At 54.3% G+C, this 12,957-nt stretch overlaps 1 long non-coding RNA gene across 1 annotated transcript in view; it reads left to right on the forward strand.

The window, feature by feature from the left end:
• Window positions 1–405: 405 nt before the first annotated feature.
• LOC121233732 overlaps window positions 406–12,957 on the forward strand; it is a 35,765-nt gene continuing 23,213 nt past the window's right edge. Inside the window, exon 1 of the long non-coding RNA XR_005933790.1 lies at window positions 406–1,046. This is a non-coding gene — a long non-coding RNA (uncharacterized LOC121233732). The remainder of the gene's footprint in view (window positions 1,047–12,957) is intronic.

The following is a 12,957-nucleotide window of genomic DNA, read 5'->3' on the forward strand; positions in this document are numbered from 1 at the left end:
GACTCAGATTCACAAAAGATAACGTGGTGCTTTACATCTGGCTGCCACCAAGATGTGTTGAGCAGCCTCTGAGGTCAGGAGAGTTTGCCCATCCTTGACTCGGGTGGCCAGTGGGTTGCTCAGCACGGCTCCAGCATTGCAGTATCTCCTGCCAGCCTCAGTCATCTGCTGATGTTCCTCGGTCTGAAGCTGATGGAGGCTGGGGTATGTGAGTCACCGGCCTCTGCTGGCCTTTGTCCACGTGCTCCATTTGGTGCTGCTTTGTGTGTGAGAGCGCACTCCCCTCTCCCAGCTGTGCGTGCCTGCCTGCCAGCGCGCGGCTGATCGAATTTGCAGCTGTGCTGGTTTTCGCCTCTCTTCTAGCTCTGAGAGTCTTGTTCATGGATTAGGGGGAAAGAAGGAGGAGGAAGAGGAGGAGGGAGGGAAAATGAAAAATAAATTCATAAACCAACAGAGGGAGAGATGCCTAGTAGAAAGGGATGTCCGCTTTCAGAGCTGTTTTCCTCCCGGGCAGCATGGTGTGCCATCATCCCCACTGTGCCTTCACCACCAGCAAGCAGAAGATGCCACATTCCCACACCTTCCTGGAAGATGAACTGGGGTCCCGGTTGGAAGTCCCCCTGCTTTGCCTGGGGGCTGCTAGCTCCTCTGGGCACCACGTTGATTCCCAAGAAAAATAAAGCCACTGTCTCAAGGCTTTGCACCCAGTTCTGCTGCTTCTGGGGCTGCTTCCGCTCTCTCCATGTGGTAAGGGGGCCACCCATCCTGCAGGTAGACGGACTGGACCTTCCTCAGTAGGCACCATCAGCTCTTGACCACAGTGTACGGCCCGTAGAGCACAGAGGTGGCAAATACAGAGCTGGACAGCCCCTCCAGTGGGAGCTGGCTGGCAGCTGCAGAGCTAGGACACACAACTTCACAACCCTATGCCCGACAGCCTTCTTCACTGCAGTAGGTCCACAGGAGGTCTCCAGCTGTGGCACCTTGCAGGGGAACCATGAGACATCCCAATGGGGAGAGTCCCACGTGTCAGGAGATGTTTGGAGGTAAGTTCTGCTCTTTGCAAAAGGTCGGGGAGGGCCTCAGGGTGGACTGCCCAGGATCCCGATTCCTGTGGCATCCTGCAGACAGCATAACCCCCAGAGGGGTGGGTCAGGAGGTGAACTAAGAGACATTTTTGAGAGCTTGAGTGCCATCCTCCTCTCCCCACTGGGGTGCTGGAGACTTGGGTATGTCAGTCTGAAGCTTTGTTCTGCATATCACAGAAGTCTTTGCCGAGTGATCTGTATGCTAGTGTGCCCCCCAAAAACCTGCAATGGGTCATGGCACCCATCACATGGGGTCTTCTGAGGATGAGCAGGACTATGAGAAAAGGTGTGGACCAGCCAAAACGGTATGGGTTGTGCTGCACACTGTCTTGCTTCCCTGTGTTTTACGGTTGATTTGACGAAGACTCCACAGCCTTCAAAACCTTGTTCCCCCTCCCAAGCCTTTCCTGAAGCAGGCCCAGTTTCTGACAGGGGCCATTTGGATTTCTCATCACTTGGCCCTGTTAATCCTGTCTTTTCCCAGGGAAAAGCGATGGCCTAAAGCTTGATTGTGCTTTAGCTGGCATGGATGCAGATCTCTGGACTCCAAGGGTTCCCCACCTGTGGGACACCTGTGCAAACGAGATTAGACAAGGCCCTGGGGATGTGGGTCAAATCAGGACAGAGCAGTGGCTTCCCAGCGAGGAGCCGGGAGGGCTATAACTTCCTCTGCAGCTGCGAGCCTGCAGATACCATGGGGAAGGCGCTCAAGGGGTCTGGGCCGGTGTTTAAGCAGCCTGGAGCGGAACCAGGCTGACTTTACAGTTTACAGACAAGGTGTACGCTGCAGACAGAGGAAGGTATTTTCCCAGTCTTTCTGGCGGTGCCCACTCACAGCTGGAGAAACACTTTGGACGTGGGAGTCTCCCGGTGAGACGTCAAGCCCATGCACTCTGTGGGCTGTGCTGGGCAGGGGCTCGGGCATGAGGGAGCTGCAGCCGCAGCAAAGACCCCCTCATCTTTCACCGATGTGTCCCAGGCTGGGCGGGAGGGACCTCTCGTGCCCTGGTTCCTAGGTTAATCCCCCACCCCCAACCCAACCCTGCTCATCTTGTAATCCATGGACTTTCCCTGGCTTGCAAAGACCGGGGGTGATTGTGGCAGACCTTCTCTAATCAGGGACTTTGCCTCCCAGTCCGGGTGCAGGAGGTAATGTGGTACTATCCGCCAGCACAAGGCTCTCCCTGGCCTGGAGAGGCTGACATGTGGGGTGGCCCCCACCCTGGCACTGGGGGCAGGCAAGGAGGGGCAGGTTTTTATTGCTTGCAGCATGTCTTGCTGTGTTGTGGAGTAGGGCGAGGAGCGTGGGCCCCATGGCACCAGCCCGGGAACTTGTGTGTGGGTGAAGGAGGGGTAGCTGCTCTGTTGGTGGGGATGGTGGAAGTGGGGAAGGAGTGGTTGGCGAGAGGCGACCCCTGTGCTCTGAGGTGCTCGGCTTCAGAGGGGGATGCTGAGTGTCTCACAAGACAAGCCCTCGAAATCCCAGGGGGCCTTACTTCCCCTCAGGTGCTGCATCCTCTGCCATTGTCCTGGAGGCAGCAGTCTGGGGGCACCTCCGATAGGGACCTTGGGCAGGAGCATCCTTCCCCCTCTCCTGCCCCATCAGAGATGGCTGCCAGGGGGGTGCAGGAGGAGGGTGCCAGCTGGGACGAGAGGCGAGGGCAGCAGCTACCAGAGGTGGCTGGGCAGGAGGCACAGGGAGGGGACAGGGGCACAGCAGCAGGCAGATGCCCCTGCAGGCTGGCAGCACCTCGGTGTGCACAGAGGCCAGAGCTGCAGTCATGGGAATGGAGGGGGACATTGTAGCCCTTGTCCCACCCCCCCACGCTGTTCAGAGGGAGGCAGGGGGGTGGGAGATAGGTCCTCGCCTTCCCTTGCCCCTGTTTTGAGGGATGAGAGAGAGCGCATGGTACCCCACGGGGAGGGGGGTGCAGCTGGCACCCCAGCTCAAGAAGCAAGACTGGGTGCTAGGTAAGGAGCTGCTCTCCCGCAGCCCCTGCTGCTGGGAGGACAGGCAGGAGTAGGAGCCCCCGGGCAGCCCCTGCTGCCTCTTCCCTTGGGCTGCCTCCCTTTAGGCAGAGCCGAAAGCGGGGCACCGCAGCAGGCGCCCAGATTTGCCCTCCCTGTTTGGCAGCCTGGCAGTGGGGAAATCGAGGCAACGCCTAACCTGGCACTCCTCCTAAAGCGCTCCTCCAACACAGCCCCTGACGCTTGGTATTTCCCCTGCCACCTGCAGCTGAGCCCACTGCTCCGCCGCCCCCCCCCCGCCCCGCCGTCCCCATCCTGCGTGGGTGTGGGAGGCACCTTCCTCCCTTCTGCAGATCCTCCGGCAGCCCCTCCTCCCCACCTGGGAAACAGGCTTGCTTCTCTTCCCGGCCCGCTGTGCAGACACCCGGCTTTGCACGTAGCAAATGGAGGCGATTTCCTCCTTAGCAGCAGCACATGGAAAGAATTGAGCCGTGTGTGGTTTTTTTTTTTTTTTTCTTCTCTCCTTCTCCTTTCTTTTTTTTTTTTTCCTTCCCTTGCCCAACACGCTGTCAGCATGCTGTTGGATGCGGTGTTAGATCTCCCACTCTTCTCTGCTCGTGTACATCTGCTCTTGGTCGTCCTGCGCAGTGCCCAATGTCAGGAAATGACTGAATCATACAGCAAGCACAGCTGGACTGACCCAGCAGGGGCAGGGATGGAGCGCGGGACATTGGTGGAGGTACTGGGAAGCAGGGGGCAAGAAGGAGATTTTTTTGGGAGCCGTGGCTTGGCTGAGATCTCTTGTGCTGCTTCTCTCCCAGTGGGAGGAGCTGTGGGGGTCCCCTGTGTGTCTCCCCTCCAGCCTGGTCGGTGTCTTTGGGGTCGGTTTGCTCACAGAGGGGACAGGGGTACTTATTCCTTTACGTTTCCAATGGAATATTATTTCCCGGTAACCAAGGAGGATGAAACCACCAGGCAAACCCTGGAGAGGAGCCCTTTGCCCATCCTGCTCACAACCTGGGGCCAGAACACAAGTACACTGTGTGTATTGATTGTCTGAGATGCCCATCAGCCGGTGGGGCTGGGATGGCCAAGAAAACCTTGTACTGACTGGGAGGGGGTCTCTAAATACCCAGTGCCTGGTGTAGTCTGCCCTGACAAGGAAAACAAAATGCCAGGGACCCAGAAAAGACAGGCGCTATGGGTCATGAACTGAGTGTGTCAGCCAGTGCTTGTGGGCTGCGTTATGAGGACTTCTGCCATCATCATTGTCTTAGGACAGAGTCATTGTCCCCACAGACTGGCTGCAGCACCAGGGAAGGGAGAGCACAAGGCAAGGGCAGGCAACAAGCCAGTGCGAAGGGGCAGGACCTGTGCATGGCACTGGTGGCAGAGCCTAAGGGCTGTTTGTGGAGGGGGTGACTTTGCTCTAGGAAAGGACAGCAGCTAGGTAGACATAGAACATATATAGACACCTCTGAGCTAGCGGTGCCAATAGTTAGTCACCACGAGGACATGGTCCAGGGTCCGTGCTGGGGGTAAATGACTCATATTGAAGTCTGTGGGACCAGAGCTTCGTTGCTCTTGGCACTCAAGCCAGCTAGATTTAATGCTAGATTGGGTATATCCTTCAGGACTGGTAGAGAGGCCTTTGCAGCACGCTGTGCCATTTGCAAGGACAGCACATATGCTCTGTGGAACAAACATCCTATGAGCCCAAGAGCCCGTCCTCTTCATCAGTACCCGGCTGTGTGTTTGAGGGAGATACCAATGGAGTAAAAAAATTTGCTGTAAATTCTTACAGAGTGGGGAGAAGCAGGGCTGGAATTTTTGCACCGGGCAGCTCACCAGCTTGTCTCAGTCCCTGTGCCTTGTCTCCACTCCTCATATTGCACACTGTCCGGGCTGCCTGCTGCGGCTGTGCTGAGTCCACATGCAGACATCACTGGAGGGCAAGGGGCACGTGGTGGGCAGGGTGTTTTAGGACATGTTCACAAGGTGGGTGCCTGGGCTGCTGCTATGTTTTATTAGCCAGCGCATCGAGGAGCTCCCCCATTTCTGTTGATCTGAGCTGAGCAGGTGGAGCAAATCCCTTCCTCCTTGCAGGAACCTGCGGTACGTGAGGGCCAGAGCAGTGTTTCAGGAGAGGAGGTGGTGGCCCTGCTCTCCACCTGACTGTCTGGTGTTTGTCCTCTGGACCGTTTCCTTCCTCTAAGTAAGCGCCCATCTGACTCATGTTTGAATCCCTTCCCTGCTACTGCTCCAAGAGCTTACTGCACGCAGGAATTGCTGTATGTGTGCAGACCTTGCACTGTGCCATCCCTTGGAGCATGCTCCCTGTCCTCCCATGAGCTGCTCTCCCTGAGCTGGTTACAAGCTTTCTCTCTTCCTTGGAGTATTTTACATCCAAGCCTGGTTTTTTGTGTCCCAAGATTTTAACACTGTCCAAGCTCTCCTTAAGATCCGAGCCCTCTTCTTCTGCAAGCTGCAGTCTCAGTGTGGTCGGTGCTTGCAGAAGTTCATAGGCATGCAGAGCATGAGGTGTTTCAGAAAGCCGTGGGGCTCTTTAGCCAGAAGACATCGGCGATGTACTAGCTTCTCATTGTTTCGGTACTGACCTAACCCCTCAGTGGGGTGCTAGGATGCTGTCTGCTAAACAAGCTGCAAAAAGTGGCTGCATCTTGCTTACAAGCCAGAGGGATTTTGCTCTCAGAGCGTGTGGGGGATCTTTGGGCAGTGGTACGGGGTTTTCTTTGTTTCCAGCTCCTCAGTAGCATCCCCAGATGGAACAACCTAGGACAGGCTGATCCGAACAACTCCGATGGGCTCAGCTCTTGGTGACCAATGGTGGAAAAGGCAACCGTGGGGTGACAGGAGATGCAGCCCATCAGGAGCCAGGGGAGGGCCCAGGAGATGGGGCTAGCCTGGGGGAGGTACCCTGCATCACGGGAGGTCTGGGCTGGTTCCCCCACCCCTCACCACCTCCACTGCTGCAAGTGCACAGTCCTGTTCTGGCACCCACGTGCCAGCTCTGCTGTGGGCTCAGGGATGTACTGAAGTGGGACTAAAGGCTTTGGAGGGAGGGAGCTTCCCACAGTGTGGCCCTGGCAGCCGGAGCAGAGTGAACACACCCTGACTTCCAAGCATCCATGTCCCTCAGGATGCGACTGCAGGCCTGTCCCAATACCCAGCATGCAATGCCACTGCTTGGTCCTTGGGGTCCCTCCTTGCTTTGCCCTCCATCTGAGAAGGGCTGATCCAGGTCCTCTCTCCTACACATCACCCCCTGAGGCCCCACTGTCACCCAAGCCCTCAGCAACTACTGTCCCGCTCCTGGAAGCTAACCAGCACTGCCCCAGCACCCCAGCATCCCCAGCTCTGCTCAGCCCCATTAGCCAGCGAGCTGCATCCCCGATGGTCGCCTGCAAGGAGCTGGCACCAGCCCAGAGCAGGGCCCACGGGCACAGGTGAGAGGCACAAGTGGGTGGCTGCCACCGTCCCGCCTGGCTTGCTCCATGGCTCTGCCCTGCCTGCCAGTCTGAGGAGTGAGCACCCAGCCCAGCGGGGCTGGAGGCAGCCGGGGTGTGGAGATGGGAGCGTGCTGCCTGGGATCCCTTGGCAAGCCTTAGTCAGAGCCCTGGTACTGTACGTGCAGCCTGGCACTGAGATGGGGTGTGAGCCTCTGTGAGAGGCAGGGAGGGAGAGCAGTGATAGACGAGCCCGGGTAATTAATTTCCACTCCTGATGCATGTTTGCTCTCCAAAATGTGTGTGTTGGCATGATCCCAGGCTGGGCTTGGCCCTGCATCCAACAGACACCTTATTTTATCTCGGTTATTTCATCAAATCTGCTAATTGTATCTATCTATCTCAAGCCCTGGGCTCAGGATGGAGATTTCACATCAAACAGTGACGGCTCATAAAGTGGATCCTAGCCGGGCCCTGAGCTCAGCTCTGAGGCTGCAAAGAGTAAGAGACCTCCCAGACTGTGACTTCATCCCAGGCCCTCTGCAAACATCCTCCTTGCCCTGCTGGGGCAGATGGGGTCTGCAGAAAGCTGTCAAACCCTGCCTTTGGCAGGCTAGGCAGGGAAGGAGTTTACCCACTGATGACCTCTGCTAAAGGATGTCCCAGCGCTGCTGGTGGCAGTCAGGAAAAAGTGGCCACCTAAAGCTTGGAAACATGTCACATCTGCAGTGGTTTGAAGTTGGGAGCAAGTAAACTCTGTAAAATCCTTATCTGGAAGTCAGGCAGTGAGGCTTATCCCAAAATATATGGGCTTGCTGCCAAAGCTCCTTGCATAGCACTGACACAAGGGTATTACATATGATGTCCCTCTTGCCGGAGCTGGCCACCCAGCTCCAGGAGGCTCCCAAAGCTTTCAGCCTGTCCTGCACATGCCCTGCAGACAGCTCATTAATTTCCATTCCACAGCACAATCTCTTCTTCCGCTGACACAATTACTTAAAAGTTTCTTTGCAGCCCTCCAGGCGTCCCACCCTCTCCCTGGCTTCCCTTTTCACAGCTCTCTCCAGCTCATCTCCACAGGACTTTGCCCTGAGCTTCCCTTCAGAAGAGCTTCATAGCTGGGCCCAGGGTAGAGCTGTACGGGAAGACCATGGGGGTCTTCCTTGCCTTATATCCCAGACCTGTAGCTTCAGGCAAAGAAGTGAGAAGCCCCTAAAAGGGGGCAATGCCTTGTTCCCAGGAGAAAACAGTTCTGGTCTGTGCTTAGAAAGGGCAGCATCTCAGAAACCCTCCCAGGGCTGCTTTTGGATGGGAGGCTTCAGGCCAATGAGCCAGGTCAGCAAACACAGGCTTGCTTCTGTTCTGGAGTGCTTGTCTCTTGGTGACATGAATGATAATAAAAGGCTTTCCTGCCTTTGGTGTCCCGCACCCCTGGGCCATACCTTGTGTCTGGAGTGTAGGAGCTGATGGGGCCATTTTTGACCAAGCACTCCTCGTGCAAGCAGAGTCCCTGGGGTGCTGCTGGGTCCTGCTGAGCTACAAAACTATGAAAGATGGCTCCTTCTCAAGGATGTACATATCCCAGAGCAGCCAGCCAAACAGCACCCCCAGCCACCAGCCATCAGGGAGGTGGGGAGCACTAGGGAATCTAGTGGGACAAGTTCCCAGCTGGGGATAAAGCAAGTAGCTGGGCTCCCTATGCTCTCCAGCACCACAGTGGAGAAAGTGGTTTGGAGGAGGTGTGTGGGAAGCCTCCCCCAGGCACAAGTGGGTGAGAAGGGAGGGAGCATGCAGGCACTTGTTGGGAAAGCAGGCAAGCAGGCAATATTGATCGCCTGGTAGGGCTGGCAGAGTGGAGGCAGGACCTGCTCTCTCCCAGGAGGATAAGAAGGTGGGGAGGGACCACGCAGATTCTGGAAGTGGAGGTGCTGCGTGTGATGGGCGGGGAGGAAGGTTGGCATCTTGCAAAGCTGTAACCACTTGCTATTGTGAGATAGCCCACAGGACATCCACGGCTATCCCACAGGCTCATAAAGCACTTATCAGCTGGCCAGTGCTTGAATCACTCCAGCAGTGCAGCAATATTCTGCGCAGCTTCGTTTCTTCCCTACCCAAACGGGGGCCATTCCCTTCTCCCATCTGCCCTTCCCACACTTGCCAGAGGAGAAGCTGGCCCTTTAATTCCAATCACAAATTCTGGAAATGATTAGCGGGCTGTCATCACTCAGCCCCACCGGATATCAGGCACGGGGCATTTCCGTCCCCTGTAATTAATGGTGTGCAGGGCTGCCCGGCTCTGCAGCGGGCAGGGGAGAAGCAAGTGAGAGGTGGGTGTAGTGCTCCCCCCGCCTGCCTCTCTCACTGCCCGGCTGGGAAAACCGCTGGACCAAAAAGCGAGGCAAAGAATAAATTCATTCATGGCTAAAGGTAAGGACAAGGCAAAAGGGTTCACCAGAGTATTGGGCCACTCCTGTCTGGGAAAAGAAATGGAAAATAGTGTGGTTGGGGTGGGGGGAACAACGCTGGGGCAGCCCCCTTCACTGATGTGCAGAACTGCACTTTGTGTGACTGCTGTCATATCCCCCAAGGGGCCTGGGAACTCAGCGGCCCGTTCGTCTCCTGTCCCTTCCTGGGTACCCAGAGGCAGCTGCCAGCTCCTGCCTGATGGAGAGGATGTCAGCATCACACCCGCAGCCTCTCCGCAGTCACCCGGCAGCCTTTGTTTCCCTCTCTGCCTGCCCCTTTCCCAGGGCGCTCTCTGGCTCTCGGGAGCTGCCTGTTTGCCAGCTGCCTAGCGAGAGCTGCTATCTGCCCCGTGTGAATGTTGTGCATCCATCCAGCAGCCTCCCAGCCTTCCACTGAAACGCCTCATTGTGCAGCTGGCCGGACTACGTGAGCCTGGCTACGTGGAGCATGTTTCGCTTTGAAGCTAACTCTTCCTTTTGAGTCAACAGAGCTGTGTGGTGCAATTGTAAAATTTCCCTTCATTGGCCAACCTCCTGATGTTAACAAAAGCTCCCTGCTATGTAAACAGGCCAGATGCTGCAGGATGCTGTCTGCAGGCTCACGTACCCTCCTCGTGCTGTGGGAGGTGCTGGACTCGCACCTGCAGGCTCCCTGAGCAGGGAAGAGAGGTTCGAGCCGCGTGCCCTCCGACCACGGCGGAGACACCAGTTCACTTGTCCTTTCACCAGTGACCTCAGATGAGTTTCTCCTTTCCTTTCGGATTAACTGGCTCTGCTGAAATCCTGACTGAAACGGTCTCAGATGTGGTAGTAATTATCTTACGAAGAAGGGGTGAGGTTCCAGATGACTAGGGAAAAAAGGCAGAGGGATAGTACCTGTTCTTAAACGAGAGGAAATGGAGCCATGGGACTGCGGACCTACCAGGCTGCCTTCAGTGCTGGCAAGGGCCCTGGAGCGGATGCCCTATTTGTAAGATTGACCATGACAGCAAGGTGAGACGTAATAGCCAACACAGATTTGGCAAGGGCCTAATGTCCTTCTACAGCAGGGTTGGAGGGCAAGGAGATGAGGAAGATGTGTCCTGGCTCTAATGCTATGATCTACTTGCATGATCAGCCTGGGTGTTGGTTTCAAAGATGCATATTACATTTGCTGCCGATGATTGGCCACGTGGTTGTTGCAGGCACTTTGGAGATCAGAATGGGAGTTCAAGCAGATTGTGACATTGGTGAAATGGATATAAACAGGATGCAATTCATAAGGGCAAATGCAAGCCACAGGTCTTAGCAGGAATATCTGCTGTACACATGTATAAGGGGCCAACAAGGCCTTCAGAAAAGGACACAGGTGTTATTGTGGTGACAGGTGTCATTACTGAGTGACTTGACAACACACAGATGTGAAGAAAAGCAAACGTCCCTACTAGGCTATATAAACAATAGTGCTGCATGCACCATGTGTGCTGCAATCATTCCACTTTATGTGGCATTAGGAAAGTCTCATACTTTCTGAATATATCCAGCTTTGGGCAATGCAGTTCAAGAAAGGCTTACACCTATTAGAGTCCATGGAAGATGATCAACAGCTTAGTAACTATGACCTATGAGTAAATGTTGAAAGAACTGCATTTGTTTAGTCTGCTTAGAAGAAGAGGAAAGGGGAAAAAAACCCAACCTTCAGATTTGTAAAAAGTATCTGAAAAAGGAACAGAATGGATTGTTCTCCATCTCCAGAAGACACAAAGTTAGACATCCAGAAAAACTTTTCAGCAATTTAAGTCCTTAAGGGCTCCTGTCCTCTTAAGACAGACTGCCTTGCAGAGACCACATGATCTCCTTCTCTAGAAATTTCCAAAACCAAGGTGTTACAAATACCTGTCAGGCCCGGTTAGATAGCAGTATCCCTCCTCGGGCAGAGAGATATCTAGATGATGTTTCAGGAGCCCTGTTTTTGGTCATGCACCATTACGTGGTAAGGCACAGCCATGCAGTTCCAGCAGTGAGTTGGTCTTTGCAGGGTGATGCAAATGGCATTGCTGAAAATCAATGAACATGTTGCCATGTTGTCCAGACATCACACCACGTTCCCTGTTTCAAAAAGTGGATAGCCTTGCAGGATACATGACAACACCAGCAAGCTGGAAGTTGCCCAGGTGAAGCTTAACCCACTGTTCAGACAACCCTACCCTTCAGCTGACGGAGGACAGGCTGCTATCACTTCCTGCTGGGAAATGCAGTGGTTCAGTTGCACCACGGAGGCTGCTAACTCTGCAGAACTGGCGTTCAACCAGAAAGGCTCATTACATCATTCCTGTCTACAAGAATCAGTTGAGAAGACTTCTCGAATGGGTCCCTCATCCGGTGCTGGCTAGATAACAAGTAAAGATTTAGAGAAGTGGTGGATAAAGCCTACCCTTTATTGTGGCTGAAGCTAAACCACTAATTCAGGGTAAGCATGGAGTAAACATCTATCCTTGAATGAGCTTTCATGATGGCAGGAGAAAGAGGGCCTAGTCTCCACTAGACCTCACAGCAGTCCTTCAGGAGGAGAACATGCTGAAGCTGGTGAGTCCTCCAGGGAGTCAGTGGGAAAGCAAACCCACAGGAGTCCTTCAGAGCCATGCCAGACTTCTGCAGAAGGCTGTTCAAGGCGGACCTGAGCTGCCTTCCTTTTCACACAGACCTGATGCTATAGTCTGTATGGGAAATCCTCTTATGGCTGTGCTGGTTCAGCCCCATGCTGCAGCGTACAAACCGCCCCTTCAAACTCAAATGCTCTGTGAAGGTTGGCTCAAGCAAATGGGTGCCTCTGCCAGAGGGTAAGCATGTTCACAGAGGCTGGGTGGAGGCCACATGGAAAAACTAGATCCTAAGCTTTGTTGACACTGAAAAGCCAACCCACCACATGCATTAGAGGAGGCATTGGCAATGAAAGGGCTGACCATTGCCTGGCTTACAGCACTGAGATGAGAGAGGCCACTGTGGTATAAACATCTGTCAAGAGCAGATGGGGGCTGGAGCAGAGACATTCCCCACAGGTTTATGTGATTTTCAAGGACCTGAGGCCAAAGATCCATTTTCTGCTCCTCGGTGATTTCACAGATGAGTGACCTCAGCAATCTTATGACTCTTTAATAAATAATTCTTCCAAACTCCTTGGCTGAATTGCCCCTGTGTTAACAGTGCAGGATGAAACCAAGGGGAATAGCTTCCTCCAAGACTTCATATTGCAGCTCGAGAGCATTTGATAAGGCCATCCCACAGGGAGTACAAAATCCCCCATGCTTGGAAGGGAGGAGAAAGGGGTTACAGTGGATAACACAGCTGGGATCTTGGAAAGTACCTTCTCTGGCAGTCCTGCTCGGACAAGATGAAACTGCCCCAGCAATTGGTTCAGTTCTGCTGGATGAAGAGGTACATGACCATCCCAGCAACCCTCAGAAGCTACAACTGGCCTTCTAGAAGTTCCCAGCTTTCACTGGAAACCAAAGGGGATTGCATCTACTCTATTGACTTCTACCAGCCAGCACAGCTTTGCTGCTCGAGGACGTGAAGCAGGGAGACCAGCCACACCAGCCAAACATCTCATAACATCTCATTTTGGTATCTGGCAAGTTTGTTCCAGGGGCTGAGCTTGGAGGAGTACCACGACCTCCTCCCCTCCATGTCTGACTGTGGTGTTTGGGAGAGTGAGTCATCCATTTTTCATGTGGAACTCCCCATCGTTCCAAGGGAAAAGGCTGTGCTTCCGGCATCCCTTGGCATGTGGGTTTCCATTCATCTGTTGATGGCCAGGCAACATGCCATCCGCAGGACAAAATGGCTGCTGCTTAGTTCCTCTGCTATTAGTGCATCCCTTAGGATTCTGCTAAATTTCTCCAAGATCTCCAAGTCTTTTTGGAAAGCTGTCTAAGCGGAGAGAGCTCAGCATCTGGAGGTTTTGGTGTCAATCCTTCAATATGCTGTGGC

The sequence above is a fragment of the Aquila chrysaetos genome, chromosome 13 (genome assembly GCF_900496995.4).
Source record: "Aquila chrysaetos chrysaetos chromosome 13, bAquChr1.4, whole genome shotgun sequence".
In the NCBI taxonomy this organism is placed as follows: Eukaryota; Metazoa; Chordata; class Aves; order Accipitriformes; family Accipitridae; genus Aquila; species Aquila chrysaetos.